The sequence below is a fragment of the Notothenia rossii genome, assembly GCF_949606895.1.
Source record: "Notothenia rossii genome assembly, chromosome: 9".
In the NCBI taxonomy this organism is placed as follows: domain Eukaryota; kingdom Metazoa; phylum Chordata; class Actinopteri; order Perciformes; family Nototheniidae; genus Notothenia; species Notothenia rossii.
Genome location: NC_136907.1, coordinates 32,113,561 through 32,135,696, shown reverse-complemented (window position 1 = coordinate 32,135,696; position 22,136 = coordinate 32,113,561). Strand labels below are relative to the sequence as shown.

The following is a 22,136-nucleotide window of genomic DNA, read 5'->3' as shown; positions in this document are numbered from 1 at the left end:
TCAGAGCTGGACGCCTGATCTTTGGCTTAAAGCTGCTCCTGAACAGTGGGAGTGTGCTGACAGAGCCTCTGAACGGACGCTCACTGGGACTGTATGTGTGGTAGGTTCTGCCAGAGGCCCACTGTGGAGGGGGGAGGGGAGGGGGGAATGAAAGCTGAGGCGATTTAGGAAAAAGGGCCCAAACATGTCTCCTCCTTCATAGAGCTTTATCAATCTCCATAAAAACAGGGCAAGTCAAACAAAAAGAAAGATGTTGCATTCTATCTCACTGTCATGCTGATTCTAAGGGAACACATAGGGAGTGTGTTAGTTACTGTCCTAACCCTTCATCACTCCAGCTGTAAATAAAGTGCTGAATTGAACATAATGGATCAGACAATGATATAAAAAATTGGAGGATATTTTGTTAAAAGATTGTTTTATGATTTTTGTTGTACAAGTTGTTATTGCTCTTTGGGGTCCGCCATTTTTCCAAATTTGAACTTAAAAAATAATGAAGGAATGTGCCAGATGATGTTCAAATAAAATCATGTGTATCAAATGCATTTGACGTGAAATTATCCAGAGCAATTAATCTCACGGTTTCTTTCCAACCCCATATTGACAGTCATGCTCCTGTCTGGAGTGAAATGCAGCTACAGTATTGCTTGATTCGGCTCTTTGATAGGAAAGATATAGTAACTCTGAATAAGAAGGTAATGATACTAATGACAGCTCAAAGCCCAAGAAAAGGAGAGAGTCTTTAGGATGTAGTTTGAGTTTCCCTGCCAAGCAGAGGCGATTTGGGTGAGAGCATTTCTTAGGTTTCCTTCAGCCACAAAGAAAACATTTTAGCCTCTCAGTAATCCTTCCTCAAGCCCTCCCTAAGCTCCACGGCCCCTTCCACCCTCGGCCATCCCTCCGGCCCGTCTGGGATCCTGGAGGAGCGTCTCTGATACTGAGCCCAGCACACACACCCCCAGCACACACACCCCCAGCACACACACCCTCAGCACACACACCCTCAGCATCCCTCCATGACCCCTCTGGGACCCGGCTGACCTTCCTGTTGACGTCAAAGTAAAGCAGAGCGGGGCCGCAGCAGCGAGGGGCTCCACCCAGGGGGCTGGAGGTCTAATCACTGTATTCCTCACAAAGCCACAGAGGAAACATTAGCATTCCTCAATCTGCCCCCCCCCCATCAGTCACACTGCGGCCTACATATGTGTACAGGTACACAGGAACAGTCACTTTATAGTGTTTGAGCGTCGTTTGAAGCATCTCTTCTCTATTAGAATCTGCCCAGCTTTTACATTTATTAAATGATATCTTGTCACATTATCCCTGTAGGTGTTTGTGTATTTATATCCTTTATTTTGTGATGTATTTATTTTTAGATTTTCTTTTCAAATTTGTTCAATGTTTGTGCCTCCTCTGACGGAATTTCCATATACAGTTTTTTTATTTGCACCATTGTACATAAACACATATTGCAATAAAAGGCTCCTTTGGGCCTCTGGTTGCCACGGGCAGAACTTTCAGCCAATAGAAATACTTAAATGTGGAACGTACACAAGATGTAAAACATACCCTAGTTTAGAATCATAAGGATTCCTGGTTTCGCCATTGTATTTCATTGAAAATGTCATCTCTTTGGAAACATAATAATACATTACCTTGATACCGGAAAGATAGTGATGGACTTTTGAAAATAATTTCTTTCTCTTTTCATATTTGGCAAATGATCCTGATAATTAAGCAGCATTTGACCAGACCTTTCGGTCAACGCCAATTAAAACAATTATTCTGACATATTAAAGATAATCCAGAAAAATAATCTGCAGACAAATTTGTAATATTAAAAAAAATCATCAGTTCCAGTCATAAAAATGAGCTACATCTCAACAACTTGTAACGTTTAGATAGGGTTTATAGTATAGGAAAGGCTCTATCCTTCTTAAATGTTTTAATGTTATACTTTTACTCATATGATTACATTTAACATAATAGTATTTAAACTTTTGACCTCAGTCAAGCATCTGAGTGTCTCTTATATATCCAAGAAACATCCGGTCCCCATACCGATGAGCCTGATCCATCCATTCAGTGAGTTCTACATGAAATCAAACAGTGGGTGGATTTTGCTCTTGAGTTATGTTTTAGCGTTATTATCACTGAAGGATTTGGACTCAGAGAGAGCTACTCCTCAGACTAGTCGTGCTTCTTGTGAAACTATTGTTTTATTGTTGCACCGTGTACGACATTTGCTCATATCAATAATGGGATATGCTCCGATGCATCAGGGGAAGCCTGTGAGAGAATCTAGTCTCATTTGTTTCATTTGTTTCATTTGATTCACCGCTCGCATTTGTGGCAAAGCAGGCTTGGAGAAGTCACAGAAATGATTAAATATTCACGACTTCCTGCCCAAACTTTCCCTCTGATCATATAGGCTCTGAACGGCGGTGAGAAAACTCCCGATGGAAATCTTTAAGATTCCCAAATCCTCCTCTTTTCACTGGCAGGAGTGTTGGGGTCAAGGTGTGAAGGGAGGACCAAAAGACCCGTTTCCCACAATCCCTCTGCAGCTATAGCCCCCCAGCTGTTCAAGGGCTTCCATAACAACAGCTGCGCAGAGGTTTAGTGGTTCATGTTGCTATGACAACAGCAGGATCAATTGGCATGCACATACTCTGGGCTAATAGCAAAAGTGACATTATACCATCATTTCGCTTCAATAAAACACAGGCAGGTTTTTACTGCTCTGAGATTCAGGGGGACATAAAAGAGAAGCAAATAATTAATTTTGAATGATTACGCCCGTGGCTCGTGCGCGCAAAACTTGCAGGAATCTCCCACGCATATTGACAACCAAGCCAGCAACCTCACACTTCAGAATCCTTCCCTGGCACTGACATCAGGACAGTACAGAGTGTGATTGTTTCCAAGCTTGTACAATATAAGCTAAATCAGCTCTGATGCCCGGCAGCTCGATGTGCCACAGATCACTGACTGGCAGGATGTGCAACAATCAGAAATATTTCTGTTCCCCTGACAAACAGGATATTGGGTCACTTGGCCACCTTCACAGTGAGGAATCAGAATCTATTCAGGGCCACAATGAACAAACCTCAGCTGTATCGGAGGTTTACATGAAGAACAATAGAATCTGAGACTCTGATTACGTATCACGAGCGAAACCCTCAAATGTGCTGGAAGACAGAGCTCAGTTCTTAAAGCTTTTATCTGACCAGCCAAACTTCAACCATTCAGGCTAATTCCGGGGAATTATGAGGGGCTCACGGTGACAATGGCAGGTATTCCCACAGGAGTAACCAGAGCCGGGTGGCGTCAGCGCGGGTTTAAACCCAACATTTAACGAGCATGCAGCTGATAGAGGCAGCTGTGCCAGACAAAACACAGAACAAACACCAAGCAGCCCTTCATCCAGCTGCAACACACCATGTCTAACTCCTAGCATCCTCTAACTCTGTGTCTCTGCCACTAATCAACTCCTGGATGATATCTGACATTGATTATTCCTTCCTGTCTCGCAGAATATGATGAACAGGGGAGGGAAGCCAAACAGGAATCCACTGCTAAATATACCACCGTCGTGATGAGTCAGGATGGATTGAGCAAACACAAAGAGAACATCTAATTTCCTCCAGTCTGTGCTTTCCGAAAGAAGCTCCAATCTCCAGTGCCACCAGTCAATTCCTCTGTTTAATGACTGGAGCTGCATCAAGTGAGGAATCTGAAGACCAGTGAGATGAAAAGAGATTATCCAACGGAGCCTAATGATGTGAAAAGGAATCACACTGAATCAAAAGGAATAAAGGTGCAGACACTAAAGGGTTTTGTTCTGAAATGCTTAGGAAGTGCTTATATATGTCTACATTTCACACAACCTACATTACATGTAGGGTGTATGAAGGCCGAAAGCAGCAGTAGTTTCTGTAGCTAGTAGGCTAAAATGTAGCTAGCTGGGAAAGTAGGTGCTCAGTGAATATAATATATTTTCAAATAAGAAAAATCTAAAATATATATAGTGGAAAATGAGGAGTATAGGATATACGTATATGGCTACATGTGTGCTTTGACAAAATACGTATTTGTAGGAAAGACCATATCAATGATTTAGTATTGCTGACATATAGACAATGGTTGTGTATTAATTATTTCAAATATATTTTTCACTTGTTTTATAACCTTAAACTAATATGTTTGGTCCACACACATAATTCCACTTTGATAAATCAACAGAAGCGCATGCCAACATCAGCTTCTCCAGATATCAATCTTTCAATGGTCCTTCAAAATCCTGAACGGATCTCAGTATTGCATTTTTCTGTGCAATACATATTCAGCCAAACTTCCCAAACACATTAACAATAAGATAGTGAGCTAATGCACGTAGCATCTATCATGTGAACTCTTCTTCTGAAACTCCTTTAGACACACAAGGACAACTACAGAGACCTGGTTTTCAGTGGGCCAAAACCTCAAAACTCCTAAATACTTCTGTTTGGTTTAACCACACTACACTTGCCTGTACAACAATAATGTTAAACATTATAAATAGTTCCACACTCGACCCTGGGTCCTCTTATGGTGATTATGTTGTTTCATTAATGAACATTTAATTAATTAATGACCATAAACCGTTTTTTCAACCCTGCTTGGATCACAGCAATAATGTTTTTAAAACATTTGAATATAATAAAATAATCAAAAAGATTTCAGTGGAAGGTTTTTTACTTACAATGCAGATCATGACACTTAATATTGCAATCATAGTAAAAGGATACATTTTATCTACCATTCCAATGGAGGACATTTTTACAAAACTGGATTCTAGACTAAATGACTAAAAGACGTGGTATTTCACAGTGCAAAGCCATTAAGTGCACAGACTGAATCTGAACGGAACTGATGTTCCTCCTGCAGAGAGCACACTGTGTGCTGGAGAACTGCTGGACTCAGAGCTGCTGGATCGGAGACTTACAGGAGCTCTGGCTCTTTCCCATGACTGACAGAGCAGTGTGTGAGATGTGGAGAGCACATGGGGAGGGGGGGAATCACAGTCAGGCATTTACTGACAGGAGTGTGTTTTTTAAATGGCTAGACTCAAAGCATATCCTTTTAATCATGCATATGTTTCATTAAATATGTGCACGTTTTCACATGCAAAAAGTGTAGCTCGAGCCGGTTTCTCAAATTGACCTACCCACTTTCTAAAATGACTACACTAAATAATAATACATTTAATATAAACAAAAACTTAAAGAAAATAAATGTTTAACTGTTAAATATTTATAAATCAATGTTTTGACATGCAAAAAAATGATAATATATTAAGAGGTGCCTCTGCTATTTGAAGCAATCTATTTATTTACTGTCCCGTCTCTTGTTCACACTTCTAACTCAATCAGATGACTTAGTGTGTTCACTTTTTCTGTTAAACAAATCCAAATGTTCTGAAACCTCTGTGAGCTCATTATTGTGTTAAGTTCAACATTTCAAATCTCTCTCCTTCTGTTAGCGATCATTTCGGGGTCGGACTGATCTGACCCTCCACTTGGTCGCCTCCTGTCTCCATCCCAACTGTTTCAGTGAGCTCATCAGAAGCTCACATCTATCAAGATCTTTAGCAATGGAATGAAGTCCCTCCAGATCTAAATGTTGTCTTGTGTGTACACTTTATCTGAAAATGTTATAAATAATAATGGATTGGACAAATTATTTCAAAAATACTAATCCAAGGCAAACTCCTACTGTTCACATTTCATATGCTCACCGAATGCATCTGAGAATGCATACTCTCCTGCTGTATTCCAGACGTATTTCATGAGATAAAGCCATGAAGTGCACAGAAAGACACCAGCAAACTCATTTTGTACTGTTGTCCCGTCAAAGATTGGATTTTGGTCTGATCTCCCTGCAGCGGATGACATCAGCTTAGAGGTCAATGAGACTTTATAAGAACTATACAACCGTACTGCAATAATTATACTATTGTACAAATAATCGTACTATTAATTGCAGTATCTATACTAGAAAACCAAAACACTCTTATCACTTAGTCTACAGGAAGCTGCTCTTGAAATTAAGATGAGGTATTTGTCAGAAGTCACTCCCTCATGAACTAAATTACACTTCAGTAATTTCCAAGTGTTTAAATTCTGTGAGGATGAGGGTTCCAACATGCATTACATTTTATAGAAATGGAAATGTTCACTGAAAAAACTTAAACGTTGACTTTAACTAGGTGTAGCAACAATATTAAGTTTAAATAAAAATATATCATTAGGTTTAACGTAATATAATTGCTTTCAACTAACCTGATGTGAAATCTGTTGACATAATACATTTAATTAAAGTCAATGATTCCGTTTTTTCAGTGTTTGTACCAACACCCAGTTTATTTCAGCAAACAAGATTTTGTGGAAACATTAAGAACGTTTCAGTTGAAGCAGAATCACATTATTCACCCTGAAAAAATTGAAACGTTAGTTGAAAACAATAATATTATGTTGAACCTAATATTTGTCATTTAAAGTTAATGTTATTGCTTTCAATTAACCTGATACAGTTATATGAAATCTGTTGACATAATACATTTAATTAAAGTCATGACATGAGTCATGACATGATTCCATTCTCACAAGTCTATGTATCGTTTCCACAATGGTCTTCTTACTTATTTCCTGGTAACATTTCGGAGATGTAAAAATGCAATGATATTTCTGTTGAATTGAAATACTCTTTGATTGTCTGGTTTGGAAACAGACAGGGTGCAGGGAAGACAGAAACACAATGGACTGGACAGAGACGGATGAGACAGAACTCAGAGTTCCCCTCCAGTGTCTGAAGTTTTCCTCTGACTCTGACCTGGTCATAAAGCATGACATCACTGCAGACTGAGGGGCAGGATGTACTGACACTCAGGTATTCTCTGGTCTCTGCTAAGTATTTCCCCACATTAGAAATGCCCCACTTGTTTCACAGCCCCCCTCAGCTCCATGTCAAGACAAAGTACTCTCTGTCCATTTGAGAAAACAGAAAACAGTGTCTTTAAACGTAAGGCTCTCTGCCATCAGTATAACATTTCTGCGGCAGTTTATAGATACCACTGACCAAATCTGTTGTATTACGTCAACAGATTTCACATAGCTGTACTAGGTTAGTTGAAACAATAATATTAGGTTTAAATAAAAAATATTAGGTTCGACTTAATATTATTGCTTCCAATACATTTAAGTCAACGTTTCAGTTGTTTCAGTGCAGGAGGGTTAACACACAGGATACTGGGGAAAAAGCGACAACAAACTTCTCAATCAATTTCCCCCTCTGCTTTTTTTGTACACACTCTGTACACACACCTATATAAATAGGCCTGTTTGGAAGTGGGCGTTAAGTCGTCCCCAGTCTCTTGCCATGGCACGTCTCACCTTCACAGTCCCACTGACAGAGACTCTTCTCTCAGGGAGCGTCTCCTGCCTCCCTGTTGACCTTTAACTGCTAAAGACATTTTTGGGAGATTTGCCTTTCAGTAAACTTAGGTTCAAACGTAGGTCTAAAGAGATGGATGGAGGTTTTCCCCTCTGTAGGAACAGGGGTGTCAGTCCAGGGGCCAAATACAGCTAAATGTGATCTCAAGCGGGCCGGACCAGTGCACTGAGCAAATGTAATGCCTCAGTTTATCATTTAAACACAGGCATTGCATCAGATCACAGTGTATCTGGAACTGAACAATACTGAATAGCATTTTACTTCATGATCAAAACTACTTGTCAGGATCTAGAAATTATTTTACATTACATGTTAGACGCTTTTATCCAAATCGACTTACATACTCAATACTGTGGACAATCCCCACAGGAGCACTTTGGGGTGAAGTGTCTCAGGGACACAACAACATGCTGACTGCAGTGGGGTTTGAACCTGATCCGAACACCAACACACGCGTCAAATTTCCTTTTTCTTTTTGATCACACAAGTCTTTAGGGTGGTATTAACATAATGACTAACAAAATAAAAAAATAAAAATGTGTTTTATTGTGTGTCCTCTGTAGAGGACATTGGGTGTTAGTTATGCGAAGCGTAGTATACAAACAACTATAACATACAAGTACATTTAGACAACATTAGAGCACAACAACTCAATGCAACAACTACTGAGCCCTCATTTTTAGTACTCAATCCTTTTTTTAAATGCAGAGATACATCTGACACTTGAGGCACTTGATGTATGTGTTCCCACTGCATCCGTCTGCCATGAACCCTACAGAAACCTACGTGTTAGTTTGGCCCATAGTGGACTCCATTTGTGTCATGTAAAATGGGGGAAATAAAAAGTTAGCAAATCCCCATGCCCTCCTCAGAGGACATTCAAAACATTTAGTTTTAGGTCAAATAATTATTACACTGCTCTGAAACTCACGACACTAACTCCTAAGATGTTCCCTTACTATAATTAATTAAAAATCTTGAACTCACAACACTGGTAATTACAAAATTACAAACTTACCATTTCTCTTTCTATAAATAGTGCTTGTGTTGATGGACGCCATTTTGAAATACAAGGAAATCATCTATTTCAAAGCCACACCCCCACATATGTCCCATGTCTGAAAAGCCCAGGATGTCGTCTGTGGAGTACAATTGGACTTAATGCTGCGGCATGTATAACCTCAAAGTAATGGACCAAAACCAAATGTCCTCCACAGGCAGTGCTTGAATTGGGCCGGTACTCACCGGTACGCAGTACCGGCACTTCTGATTTTTACCCATGTGGTACCGGCACTTCTTACTGAGTACCGGCAAGGTGCCGGTACTCAGTAAAATGCCGGAACTCAGCCGCCGTCAATATACGTATATTGTAAACGCAACGCAGCGCAAATGTGGGTCTGACTCTGCCTCACAGAGGGTGACTGGCTCTCTACATGACGTGGCCTGCTGACATTGCCACTTTCATACAGATCATACTAATGCCCTCGATTGGTCTCTGTGTGTCATTCAAGCTCGGGAGGGTGTGTGTTGGTGTATGTGTGGCGCGAGCGAGCGAGAAAGCGCGCGCACCGGTTACGTGTATTGTTGTTAGCATCTGGTGCTAGCTAGCTGCGCTAACGGATATAAGGAGCTGTTTCAACAACAAGGTGGAGGGAGAGTCCTTTGCTGTCAGACTGAGAGGCTGAAAACTACAGCTCTGGTGAGGTAAATTACTCTCTGAGTCTTTAGATAGTTAACTTAGTTTATGTTATCTCAGTGGGTCTCAAACGGTTCGGTCACCATTTATGTAAACACATATTTCCATTTGAGGGGGTAGTGATTAGTAAAATATGCATGAATAATACAAACAAAATGTTAACTAGGTGAAAAAAGGTAAGATAAACTTGTTGAGAGCTAAAAATAGTTTGCTGTTGCCTCAACGAGGAGCAGGGGGGAGAGGAGGGAGACAGGAGAGGCCGATTCAGGAGCCCAGACACACTCACAACTATAAATGAACCAAAAACAAATAAATAAACAAGTTTCAATGTTTTTTCATATTGGATATTGTATGTTATTGGTTATGGCCATGTACTTATGATTTTATGATTATTTAAATGTATACATTTTTGTTTCATATGGGTGTAGTCTCTTTATTTGCCCCTCAAAATGCACCAGATTGATGCATTTAAGTCCAACATTTAATAAAAAATCTTACTGGGGGAGCATGCCCCCGGACCCCCCTATAGGATTTGAGGCCCGGCCCCACTGTTCCCAAATAGATTTGCAATTTTTTTTAAATAGTAACCCATCTCCATATGTTTCTTTTTGGGTAGTAGATTTAAACTAGAGGGCTATCACTTTGTGCAGCAACGCTATTGACAAATAAATCCAGCAAAATGGCACAAAAAACTGGTAGTGGCCTCAGGGACGAGGAGTCATTTAACCAGCCAGTAGGAGTCAAGCTTTACTTTCTTTTATATCCATAAAGAAAAAGTAAATCTGTTTACAGTTGTTTCATTATGGATGTTGAGAGGTATCCATATATCTCTTCATTTTGCTCTCAAAGTGCACCAGATCGATGTATCTAACTTCAATATTTTAAAAAAAAAAATCCCGGGGGAGCATGCCCCCGGACCCCCCTAGACTAGAGGGTGTCAGGTCCACTCCCCACTTATAAAAATAGCACTTTACCACTGCACCCCCTCTAATCTCAGATGCACCCTGAGTCATTTTGTTTAAGTACAGTGAGCCTTTCTAAAATATACAGTAAAGAGACAAACCCACCAGCATTATAGGATATTCTATGACTTTGTGCGAAATACTTGTTGCTGATTTAGAGTACTGGCACCTTTTTTATTCCAATTCAAGCACTGGTCTCAGGAGGATATACAGAATGAGGCATGAGATGAGGTCATCTCCACACACATCTCATGTATATGTTGAGTAGAATTGTCCATCCAGGCCTCAGTTGAGCTTTCCGCTTTCATTACGGCCATTTTTCTCAGAGCCTTTAAGTGTCAGTGTGGAGCATCTGAGCATCTACTCAGGACACACAGATTATTTTAACAGAAACTAAAGGTTGACCGACCTATCTCCTCCCTAAAAACTTTCCCTCTTAAGCTAAACAAAGAAATGTGACCCGTGATCAGCACTATCATGTTTCACACTCCCATTTACACCACACTGACACTGGAACAATGCCACCGCGGTGCCAGCAGGAGGACATACCAACGGAGCAGGGAGACCTTGACCGTGTTGGGGGGGTGATAGTTGGAAAGCTTCCTGGACATGACACTGTCCCGCCTTATTTAACTCACTTTTGTAGATGAACCTTGATGAAGCGTCACATGTCGTGGAAGGTGTGTGTCGTTACTGTGTGTCATCTTTTACTTTTAAATTTAGGATTTTTTGGTCTGTGGTAATTAAAGTCCTCAAAATGTCTCCTCTTTGGCTGCTAACTTTTTTATTTGGAGGAATCTCAAAGGGGTTTTGATCCTTTCAGATTCTGATTTAAATTTTATTTAGAAATGATAGCAGCAAAATGAACTGAGGCACCAGGTAATGAATCTTAGGATCAAATGTCCAGGCTAGAGTGCAGCCTGGACCTTTGTGGGATCTTTCCTTCGTGCATGGGTTCCAATGATCCAAAAGCTCATGAACTATGGTTTGACCTATTTACCTTTCCTTTGGCTTTCCTTGGTGAAAACAATATATATTTCCCGGTGTGCCTATCCCACCTCCACTTCAGCCGTGCACAAACAAAAACAAAAAACACTTTAGTTAAAGGTGGGGTATGTCATTTTGGAGAAACCAGCTCGAGTGCGCTAGAATTTGAAAAGATCTGCCACTTCCTTACAGAGCACACGAACGCGCACATGACCAATGAGGGCACGAGATAAGTTTGTGCACAGATGGAAGGCTGACAGGCAGGTAGGCCATCCAGTTATTTTAGCCGGGCCGGCTCAAATGATTGGTCGTGCTTTTTACATTACTACGGCTTCCACAGATGACATATTTGTATGGATTTTTAAAGATATTCATTGCTATCGGGATGTTAAGAGCATTCCATGGAATATAACAAAAAGTGTATCTCGAGCCGGTCTCTCAAATTTACCTACCCCACTTTTAATCTAAAATGATTACACTAAATAATAATACATTTAATATAAACAAAAACTTAAAGAAAATAAATGTTTAACAGTTAAATATTTATAAATCAATGTTTCAACAGTTATTATCAGAGGGAGTCATGTGCCCTTAAAGTTGGTTGCTGTGTTTGCAAAGCACAAATATGTAAATCCAATATTTTTTTTAATTGTATACCTTATAGTCAGAAAATAAAGGAATATGAGCTCAGTGTGTAGTAACAGTTACAGTGGTGTGTGTCAGAGCAGTGTGTGGAGAAAAGCACCAACACTGACAACCAATCTGGTTTCAAATAATTGCTCTCATCACTTTCTGAAAAGCTCACTGAAGGAAATAAAAAACAAATGACCTGAATGCTGAATTATTTAGATTTAGCTAGTTTTGTTCAGGCTTTTGGCACAGGGAAGTGAAAGGTGAAAGTGAGAAGAAGCTGCAACTGAAACGTCAAATATGTTTTTCTCCATCTTATTAAGGCCTTTTACAATAACACGCAGAGGACATTCACTTGAGATCAAAGCTAGTTCACATTTCCCTCTATTAACATCATCTTCACCATAATACACTGTGAAAATGTCATTTCATTGGGTGTTAGAATTTGAAATGTTTGCATTTCAAAAATCCTAAGTTTTTGTAAGCTAACGTCAGGCTAGGCATCACAACTGGACTTAGTCTTCAGTGGCTCCTCTCATTCAATGACTGCTGAAATGTTTCCAAGCAGGGCGGCATTAAGCGGGAAGAGAGCAGGCTTACCTCATCTCATCTGAAGAGCTGTTGTCACTCAATAACAGCCATATTAGAAGCCGTCTGCCTTCACCACGGTTAAAGTATTCTAACTGAACTTTATTTTTAAAATGCAATAAAATAAATTGAATTATCGGGCATATATATCTGACTAAAATCTGGAATGAACTGATGCACATCTGGAATTTGGATATAAGGAGATCTATGCAGCAGACAGCTGCAGAAGTCAAATAACATATTGTTTTGTCTTCTACAATAGTCTCCATTATGCTCCTATGTCTTGTTATGTCTTTGAAATTTGACCAACTGTCTGGGACTGTAGTAAAATACATTACAAGGTGAATTACTTGCAAATAAACTACTAGTTCTCTTAAGACACTATATTGATGGTGAACCATTGCATTTCTCTCTTTTCAGGAATGTCTTAAACATCTTTCAGAGAGCAAGCCTCTTATCGTGGCACACATCCTAACATGCTAATTACCCCACACACAGTTTGAGTTCATTTATTATGCATGAAATAATCTAATATGATGACTGTGATAATTATGCGCACATAGATAAGATAAAAGAGTAGTAACCAATTATGGTGCTTGAGTTGGGAAAAGTAATTATTCTTTGTAGTGGAAAGAAGTCTCGGTTTGAAAAGGGTTTCATCCAGTTCACAGCGCTGCAATTAACATGTGGAATCATGTCTGCACCCCCGATCATGTTTAAGGATTATTCTCTTAATTAAGAATACAGTAAAACAGATATGCCTTGTTGTTGTTGGAATTTAAGGATGTATGCTTTTCACTGAAACATGTTTTTTAAAACACTGAAAAAACTGAAATGTTGACTTTAATTAAATGTATTATGTCTAAACATTTCACATAACTGTATTAGGTTAGTTGAAAGAAATAATATTAAGTTGAACCTAATATTTTTTATTTAACATTAATATAATATGAACCTATTAAAGTTATGTGAAATCTGCTGACATGATTCATTTAATTAAAGTCAACGCTTCAGTTCTTCAGCGTGCAGCTACCTCAGCTGCACGCCATGTAAAGATACCTCACATTTACATAGATTTATTTACAGCAAAGTTGTGATATTGAACACGCTGAGACTCTTCACACACTTCAAAAATCTGACATGTTGCATTATGACTTGAAAGGCAACATAACTGGAAGCCTTGGTTCTCGTCAGCAACAGCAAATCAGAGAGGACAGGAACAGGAACGTGGTGTTCAGAAATCAGACGTGTGTGTGGAGTCACTAAATATTACCACTTCTAAAATCAGAGGCTGCGTGCGGTTAGCCTTGGCGCTGCACAAACACTCTTAACACAGCACAGCTTTCTTTCACCACAAATCACAGGAAACAGAGGCTTTAGAGTCATTTGATTTTTCTGTGACTGTTTTGGTTTGAATTATGCTATAAATCAAACTCTGAGGCGATGGAACGTGGCAGCGTGGAAACAGAGTTAACAGGGCTTAATACGTGGGAATGCATTCTGCCAGCAGTGAGGAGAAGAAGTGCTGCTGGTGCTGAGAAGTCAGTGAAAGCAGACACGATGAAGAAATGTAGAGCTACAAATTAGGGTTATTTAATCCTACATCAATAAGTACTCACAAATGAAATTATTTGTAAGAAGTACTCAGATCTTATACTTAAGAAAAAGTAGAAGTAACAGAGTGTAGGTAAACAAGTAGAATGCCTTCAAAATGTTACTCAAGTAAAAGTAGAAAAGTATTGTCATTAGGGACGGGACTCGATTAAAAAAATTAATCTAATTAATCAGAGGATTTGTAATTAATTAATCTAAATTAATCGTATTTTTAATCACATATAAATATTTGACCTGAGAACAGTGAGAAGCAATTTTTTTCACATGGATTTTAGTATACCATTGAATAATGACCGAATACATAAGCTTAAGCAACAAAACATTGTTTATTTTTTTCAAGATGGTACTTAACCAAGACCAACAGAAAAGTGCAATTTTTGCCATAAAGTGTAGCTATAGCATATTTAGGAATATAGTACATTTCAGAGATTCAGGTAGCCTATAGGTAGGTAGACCTTCTGTAAACTATAACACTTTGTTTTTTAATTAAAACACAATACTTTCAAGTACATTCAGAAGATTGGAAACCCTGACTATTAGAAAACATCTCTCTGTTGCTTCAGAGGCCATAACAGACTTTGTTGATTTACCAACAGTTGATTTAAAAAATCTAATCAATTTCAGTCCAACTCTCTCAATAACCTTGGCCAAAACAATAAACAGTTCAACATAAAGTGCCAGTTGCACCAACAACGTAATAAATAGTTCAACATAAAGTGTACCATTTAAAATAAAATAAAAAAGTGCCAGTGATTGAACTCATCCCTCCTATTCTTCCAATATCCTGATGAAAAATAAAATCTCTCTGTTGCATAGGCCACTGTTTGATCAACGCAAATTGGGTGTGGGTCCTTGTACTCCGAGTCAGGCTAACGTCCACGCTAGCTTCAACGCTAGCTTCCTGGCTAGCTGCTATATGTTTTGCATTGAGGTGATACTTGAGGCTTGATGTGCTGCGGTGATATGCGAATTCCTTTTTGCATAATTCGCAAACAACCGTGCTCTTATTGACGCTTCCATCCGTCCGTTTTTTAAAACAAAATGTCCCATCCACGGGGCCAACCAAAGCGGTCTCATCAGCTTCTTCGTTCATGTTTGACTATTGTTCACTGTGGTTTGTTGTTGTCTGAAGTCATGAACGTTAGTTGGTGCTCCAGTAGAATCGGTACCCCTGAAACTCATCCAGTGAGAAACGTTCCGCAGGGCAAAAATAAGTGCGATTAAAATGCGTTAATTTTTTTAACGCGTTTTTGTGTAATTAATTAATCTTAATTAACGCGTTAAAGTCCCGGCCCTAATTATCATCAAAATATAGTGAAAGTAGCGACAGTAAAAGTAGTCATTTTGCAGATTGGTCCATTTCAGAATAATAGATATGATATGTTTTATAATGATTGATCATGAAAGTGTTCTCAAAGCTGGTAAAGGTGCAGCTAGTTTGAATGACTTTGTATACTGCAGGGTAGCTTGTGGATTTACTCCAGGTGGAACTAAAGTCTGATTTAAGACTTGATTATATTTCACATCATTCATCCAGATCTGTGAAGTAACTAAAGGTATTAAATACATGTAGTGGAGGAAAAGTACACCATGTACCTCTGAACTGTAGTGGAGTAGAAGTACAAAGTAGCATAACATTGAAATACTCAATTAAAGTACAAGTAGCTAAACATTTAGGGTTAGTACATCTACATAGTTACTTTACACCACTGCACATACACAGTATACACAGACCTTATCTGAAGCAGGACGGTCTGAATGAAAGCTCTGACTCAGGAAACAGACATGGAACTGTGTCACAGTCTCTGTTGACTCATGACTGCAAAATCTGAGCTCCAGGCCAAACATGATACTCTGACACCAGTCAGCAAAGCTCTGAGTCTTCCCGAAGACGCTCTCACAAACAATAACAAATCACTTTTAACCCAATTGCCAGGTTTTCATATTCACACCAAACATTTGGAAACATGTCATCTTAAGAAATGCCTCTATGCAGTCATTTGAGAACAGGAATAAAAGATAATGAATGTGTGGATGTTAACAAAGAAACTAAAGCAGCCGTTGCTGTGTGAGCTCTGCAGCTTCAGACTGGAGGTTAATGTCATGTTTCCTTGCACTCTCCTTACAGTCATAATGGTCTGGATGTAATGGAGTGAGAAGAGGAGAAAGGAGGACGATGAATTCGGCCAAGAAGACAATTGCCGCTTCCTCCGAACAGCTGATGTTCGGAATAACCAGTCTACTGTATGATTTGCCACAAATGACTCCTCACAGACGCGCCTCACTGGAACATGTAGAACACTGACTGGCATGATTTGTGTACAACCCTGTATTCCCTGCATTTATATAATACTTATTTGTTTTTCTAACTTCTGAGCAAAAACGTTGCTTCTGTTCTCAGGGGAGCTAAGTGCTGCATTCTTTCACCATGAGGCAGATGTAAGAGATCATGTTGGATTGTGGGTGTAGGTCTCAGTTCATTTTAGTCAACAGAAGCCCTTCGTTTATGGTTTATCAAAGTTTTTAGTTATGATTAAATGTTATTAATGTAAGCACATTCTGTCTCGTGCTTCAAGCTAATTCTTCAATATGTAACCAAGGGCGCGATCTTTACTTAACCTTATAACTGCCCTACCTGAGCATAAACACCATTAGTCATGCATTAGCGGATATTGAATTGCTAGGACATTGTATGAAACATCATTAAATATGTTGTCATTTTGCAAATACATTCATTTACAACAATGTGAGACTTGGCTGATACGTTCATCAACAAAGCTTGCACAATATGCTTATTGAAAAACGTCATTATGTTTCTGTTATATGTTTTAGTTGTATGCAGTACTATAAGAACATTTCTATGAGACATGGTTGATGTGCCATAGAAAATATATATTTTCCCAATTTACAAGTTAATAATATATATATATATATTGATAATAATAATAATGTATCAAACAGTTAAATCACATTGTTGGATATATTTGAGATTCTTTGGACACTACCATGTATTTCGATACATCTGACAGCACAGAGAAATTAAGGATGGCAGAAGACTTCATAAACGGTAAAACTGGAATAAAAGACCGTATTCCTCCGTCAATATTTTAAGAGTGAGTTATTTCTTAGGAAACACTGTGAAGTAGCCTCCCCATGGTCAATGAAATGCTCTTTGACTGAGGCTTGTGCAGTCATTGAATCAGGGCGCTTGTAAAGCAGAGGACAGAACTACATAACTGTCATCTGCAGCTCATAAGAGCATTTGGTCAAATGCTTTAGTCAAAATGATTCTGTCCTTGCCACTGTGCAATGCTTTTACTCAGGTCTGTTGATAAGCATGCTGTTTTGCCCAAGGGCCTGACATTATGAGTTCCATCAGGTCAACACAACACTCAGAGATTAACAGCAAAGTACACAAATGGATTTGAAGAGAGACATTTTGGTTCAAGTCAAAAATCACGTCACAATAAAGCAGCAGCTATTCACTGAGTGAGAATATTGTCCTTCAGATCGATTGTGTCCTGGAGTGCGATAGGCGGAACATTCAGATGAGATGTGAGTGGCAGAAAGAGCAATACACTCAAACACATTTTTGGAGAGGATTCTGAAAGATGGAAGCTCCTCCAGTAAAGGGCCTTCTGGAGGTCACAACTTTAGAGTTGTTGCAATTAAATACAAAGAGAAGAGGACTTCAGCAGCCTGCTATGCCAATAGTCAAAGAAGGGTTATTTCTAAAGGCATCTACACTATTTCAAAGTGGCAAAGTGTTCAACTGCACACGCTGCCTCATGTCTCAGAAACCCAACATGTCCCTAGCTGCAGCTCACATACAGCAGAAAGTCAGTCACGAGACTCAGGAGATGGTCAGATATTGAAAAGTACAGAAGGTACTTCTCACAAACAGCTTCTGTTCATGTGTACTTGTCTGTCTGTCTTTGGTCATAAAAGTCCCTCTGACTCACAAGAACAGCTTTCCTGCTGGCAGCAGCACTGCAGTGCCGAGAAACAGCTGGAACTAAACCTGCAATATTAAATCAAATAAAAACGACTGAAAGTATTTGCTTAACATGCCAAGCTGCAAACATTTGCATTTGTCTAGAGAGCTATAATATCACTTATAGATTCTTTATTGTTTGAACATATTGTTGCAAGACGATGCTATTAGCAGTGATGGCATTTCACTCAGAACTAAGTGTAAAGTATTAAACCGGATGGGGGGGGTACATGGTCCCCATTTTGGACCATGTATTTGTTCTCTTTCTAAGGAAGCGAGGAGATGCAGCCACACGGTGCTTGCTGGGATTTTCTCTGCTGTGATCTGCTGTTGAATTCAAATCAAATATTTTGAACCTCACCCAGCTCAGCTGTTACCAGCACTCTCAAATATAATACATTCAGGATTTACTGGCAGGCTTCATATTTCTCTGAGTGAAGCTCTACTCATTTATTAGGATTAGCTGCATTCCATCAGAGATAAGAACCAAAGACACAATGAGGTACACAGTCTTGTTAAAGGTCTTTAAATGAAGAATATATAATAAGCTGTTGCTAATTTGATTTTACACTTGATCTTTGAATAATTACCACTGATGTCTAAAAATATATGTTTTAATTGTTTTTACTGCACAAATAATGACATCAAAAGCAACGTATAGGAACACTATGAATACTGAAGAGTGGAAATAGCCTACTTCTTACATCTTTGAAATGTAAAGTAAACACTCTGCGAGCATCCTGCTGCTGGATGCTGTATTGGATTCCTCTTCTCTATGCCATGACTTTGACTCACTTTATGGAATGTGTCCCTGCTGGGTTTTCATTTCCTCTGTCTGAAAAAAGGAATGCAATCAGAGAATTGATGCTAAAATCATTACCTAATGACTAAAGCCATTGTATGACTTCTTCCATGCTGTGGCGTTCAATGTTCAAGCAAACATCACGTCTTTCTTTTGGAGAAGAGCGTTTCTAAAAGTGTGTTTGACTGTTTGCAGGTTCAATTGATTTGAATGTGCCCACTCCGTCTAGGAATCATTTACTAAAGAATCATACATGTAGTGTTCTTTTTTCAGAAGAATATATTTTGATGGCAAACTAAGAAAAAAGACAATGTTTGCTGTCTATTAAAGCAGCTATAACTATTTTGAAAAAATATATATCTCTATGTCAATATCACACTTTACCTACTGAGAACTGAAAAGGAACTCACATTGGTTTCAAAGTTTATTTAGCTAGTTAAGACAAATCATCTTAAATGTATTAATGAAAACCAGATGGTATTGATCTTTATTTCTGGATGTTTTCATGGTGTTTTGTGTTTGAAGGTTTTTGTTGAATCAAATTGGGGTCTTTTTTTAAATCTTCTACTGGCGTGTGAACAATAACACTACTGTTCAACACAATATGGTAACTTCCCGAGTGCAGTTGTTAACCATACTGCGTTCATATACTGCATTTCTTTTCATGACGTTTCTACAGTATGTCCTTCCGGAAACAAAGCTGTGTGATGTTTACAGTATGGAGGATCATTAAATTTGCCGGCTGCTCCTCTCGGAGCATAAATCAAGCCAATCCATCTCTCCCCGACCCCATTCCCTCCCTAGTGGCTTACTTAGAGCCATGCCAACGCAGCACTGGCTGCGGAATGAGCAGGGTAAGCATGCAGGGCTGTCCTTAAGCTGCTGTCTGACGGCATAAACAGGCCTCTGTCTCCTCTTGAGAGCAAGGGGGATCAAGCAGGCTTAGTGCGCATGACCTGTGAGAGCCCAGACACGGCCAAGACATGCAACAAAATACAATTCTCTTAAGAATGGCTGCTCTATTGAACATGGGGAAACTAGTCGACATCACATTGCCCACGGGCCCGGAACAGGACCTAGGTGCACTCCGCCAAGGATAGCGCTGACTAAAGCCTCATGAATAATTCTGAACATCCCCTCTCTTTTTCCTGCCCTGATTTAAGAAAGTGGGGCCCCAAAAACAAAATTAGACATCTTACAATCTGATTGGTAAGAAAAGGAATATTGCTTTAATATTAGACCTTCTCACAAATTATTTGTTAATTTCTTTGGCACCATGCAGGGGGGAATTAGAGGCAGAGCAAAGGAAATGACAAGACATTTTCTTATGGTTTAATTTCCTCGATTGCTTTATGGCCATACATAAATGCTTAAATTGGTTTGTAACATATGCTCTCCCCGCTCTGTTTACTTCCTTCATTAAGTGTGACTGAATCACTTTATTAGTGATTATCTCCCCAAAAGCTGCAGGAATGCACAGCATCACACCTCATCATGTCATTTACCAATATAGTGGAAATGGGAATATGCAAATACCGTCGGAGTATTCTGCAGCACCAAATAGGCCCCTGGGCTGCTTGTCCAATGACACAAATCATCAATTAAGATCTCAGCAGGGTTTGGGGATAAACTAAATTGGCATTGTCTCTATCTGACAATATGTAGAGCCGTGTGGGGTATAGCACAACAAAGAACAAACAAAACTGAGGGTGATTAGTTTGAGTGTGTGTGTGTGTGTGTGTGTGTGTGTGTGTGTGTGTGTGTGTGTGTGTGTGTGTGTGTGTGTGTGTGTGTGTGTGTGTGTGTGTGTGTGTGTGTGTGTGTGTGTGTGTGTGTGTGTGTGTGTGTGTGTGTGTGTGTGTGTGTGTGTGTGTGTGTGTGTGTGTGTGTGTGTGTGTGTGTCATCATTTGAATAATGCGAAATGTAACAGACTTTCTTCTGGTCTTTACGCAGCGATTCACGGCTCCTACAACACAGTCTTTCACAGCGTTTGCTTTCACAGCGGCAGCAAGTTTAGCTCCTCGTGGGATTTTATGCTTAGCACGCTGCACCTGCCGAATGTGTGTGAAGGAGGCAGCTAAAGTGGTCTAAATCGCCATTGTGATTTCTCAGGGAGGCAGATGATTAGTTAACAAACTGTTGAGGCATATTCAACCAAGCTAATGTACTCCCCATGCTCAGACTATACGCTTTGCTGTGAGGGGCCTTTACTTTGTAATATACAGTTGTAACACTTTTATTATTGACAGATGACAACGCAGTCTGCAGCTGTTAACACTGGAGACTAGAGTTTTATTTCCTGAACATTTAGCAGCATGGGACTTTTTATTTTTTAATTTAGATATGTTTGCTAATCTGTGCATGTACACATGTGTGTTGTTTAAGGGCCAGTGTTGAAGGTAAAAGTATCTTTCAGATGATCTGAGTTGGTTTGAAGCTAGCCTGGTGCCTCACCATCATATAACCCAAATTCAACAGGGCCCCACTATTGGAGACATGCTGTCTGAAACAGACTGGCTGAATCATACTGACGACATTTCATGCCAGTCCAACGTCTCCTAGTGAAATAGTCATTGGAGTTATTGTGGAATAAACTAGTAATCTGGAATAGAAAGTGTGGAGAGTGGACACAAAGAAGGCCAGTGTTCAGTTCTGGTTTTGCTGGAACTACATATAAGACCTCACTAAGATGCATGAGCAACACTTGAATCACATAATGTGTTCACCAAGAAATGCAAAGTAGCTAAACTCACTGTTCAACCTTTTAAAATACAGAAGAAAATGACTGTTTTTCTGAAATGAATGCAGAGCTTAGCTTTGCATTAAAAAGCTATTTTGTTTTTAAATGCTTTTCATGAGTTATAAACATAAACATAGACATAGAAGTTACAAATATAAGCAAGCTATCTAAATAACTGATAAAAGCACATTTCCAACATTTTCCAAAGGCAATATACATCTGCAATTTGAATGCTGTGCTATTCTGTGTGTTTCGGTCACAAACAAGCTATCACACACTAGGCTACTGTTTATAATATAATATCCTTGTAATATATGAACAAAGAACATTGATAGAATCGGATAGAAATTGTTTAAGAATGAAAACACAATCCGTTTTTTTCTTTAAAAAAAACACCAATTGCGCCAGTCAAAATAAAAGCATTGTTACTGAAGTAAAACACCACATAACTTCAACATTAGGAACCATCAGTGGCAGGAACAGACACAACAACACCTGTTTGTGCACAGACTCTAACATCACATTTCATTGTACATTTAAACAGAACCACAGCGCGATATCACTCCGCCGCTAATTGACAAAGCCGTAATAAAAAAACAGCTTCCTGCAGCTATTCACTCATTCTGTC

At 39.3% G+C, this 22,136-nt stretch overlaps 1 protein-coding gene across 1 annotated transcript in view; it reads right to left on the bottom strand.

Moving 5' to 3' along the window:
- Nucleotides 1–22,136, bottom strand: part of pknox2 (pbx/knotted 1 homeobox 2) — a 107,373-nt gene that overhangs the window by 84,655 nt on the left and 582 nt on the right. The gene's annotated exons all lie outside the window — the stretch shown is intronic.